Source organism: Alligator sinensis, unplaced genomic scaffold (assembly GCF_000455745.1).
Source record: "Alligator sinensis unplaced genomic scaffold, ASM45574v1 scaffold465_1, whole genome shotgun sequence".
Taxonomy (NCBI): Eukaryota; Metazoa; Chordata; order Crocodylia; family Alligatoridae; genus Alligator; species Alligator sinensis.
Genome location: NW_005841979.1, coordinates 1,253,178 through 1,254,780, shown reverse-complemented (window position 1 = coordinate 1,254,780; position 1,603 = coordinate 1,253,178). Strand labels below are relative to the sequence as shown.

The window sequence follows — 1,603 nt, the reverse complement described above, 5'->3', positions numbered from 1 at the left end:
ACTGTTTATTGTAACTAGGGCAGCCATCATACAGGACAGTCCCATTGCACTCTGTACTCTATTCATATGAAACCCGATGCCTTTATGTCCTCTATTTTTCTCTTGAAGAGAAAATGACATAAAGGCATTGGGTTTCATATCAATAGAGGACAGAGTAGCAGAAAACTGGAATGTCCTCTATGATGGCCACCCTAATTGTAACCTGCCCTATAGGACAAAGTCACTCCATGTATACATAGCCTGTTCTCCATTTTGGATTCATTCTATATTTTGATGTAGCACATAGTGAAAAGGAGTAATATTTTTAACCCAAAGAAAAAAGGGAAAGCAGAGGGCAGCATGCAATTCCCATGTGGGTTCTAGCAGCTAGTGTGTGTCTTAATGCCATGCTGCTTTCTTATCGTTAACATAAGAGGGGAGGGGGATTGAGCTAGTGGCTACCAGGAAGAAATTGTGGAGGAGGAGATGGCTAGTAGCTTTTCTGCCATCTGGCTGTCACTTCCCAGCTTACTTGTATGAGGCAGATTTACACTCCCAGCCATCTGTCTCCCCCACTTACTTTTTCTTTTTTTCCCCTGTTTTCCCCTTAGTGTGTTCAGGAGTTTTGCTGTTTCCCCAGCTCATTTTAATGTCATAAGAAAGAGAAATAATGCAATGAATTTCTCTTCTTTCCCCTGAGAGAGAGTGCCCATCTCTGGCCTGTATCTCTGTTAACTATTATGCCTAAAAGCCTCAGCTGCTAACAATAATTGGAAACAGAAGGGTGGGGTTTCATGACTGAAAAGAATCAGCAAGCTTGAATTTCAGTTAGAAAACACACCTGGAGGGAGTGCTTGCCCTTTTCACATGTTTGGAGCTTTGTTCCTCTCTGCACTCACTCTGGTTTGGATGCTACCTCTTCTTTTGTGTCTAGGATGCCTCTAAGCAATGTACCTCTGCTTTTCTTTTGCAGCAAATGGGCAAGAGCTAGGAGGTTCTCCTGCAAGGGAGAATGCCTAATAAAGTCAAGAAGGGCCAAGGGAGAAGATGAGGTCAAGTGAGTAAGAGCCCTTTTCCCATTATTAGGCTTGGGTTTTCTATCCATTCACACAGGCAGATTGCTTCTGAACTTGTAACACATTGTGGATCTATGAGAGTACTAGTGTTTGAAGCCCTGAATGCAAGGGTAAGTAGAAAAGTCCAAGGGAAGGAACAAACATACTTATGAAGCCCTAACCTAGGAGTAACTTGAGATGTTTTGGGAATAGCTCAAAGATTCTTGAAAACTTGGTAGACTTAGGAGTTTTGGGGCGGGGGAGGGGGATAGAAAGGAAGGATAAATTGTGAGCTATGGCTAAAACATTTAAAAGACTTGTTCTGTTAGGGATTTTGGCCTGTCCCTGAATGTAAGAATCCGTTTCTGATTTGACTTAAGGTCAGGTTGTAAAGTTCTGTAAAGGACTCCTCCAAGACCAGGAGATTGAAATGTCTGGAGCCAGAAGAGGAGAAAAAGGGCAGAGAACTAGGGCCGTGAGAAATGGCACCATTCTGTTTTGACTTGCGTTTTGATGTTTCAATGGAACAGAGTTTCATTTGGAATTTTGTTTTGATTTGAAACCGCTCT

The 1,603-nt window shown here is 42.4% G+C and overlaps 1 protein-coding gene across 3 annotated transcripts in view; it reads left to right on the top strand.

Annotated features, from left to right (window-relative positions):
• Positions 1-295: 295 nt before the first annotated feature.
• The window catches only part of SYT1 (synaptotagmin 1), a 575,639-nt gene continuing 574,331 nt past the window's right edge, over positions 296-1,603 (top strand). The window contains exons 1-2 of one of the 3 annotated variants that reach the window (XM_025200918.1): positions 296-352; positions 953-1,036. The gene's annotated coding sequence lies outside the window, so the exon portion shown is untranslated. Of the gene's footprint in view, positions 353-893; positions 1,041-1,603 lie in introns of those variants that run through there. The other 2 variants (XM_014518734.2, XM_025200919.1) reach the window with 2 other exon arrangements.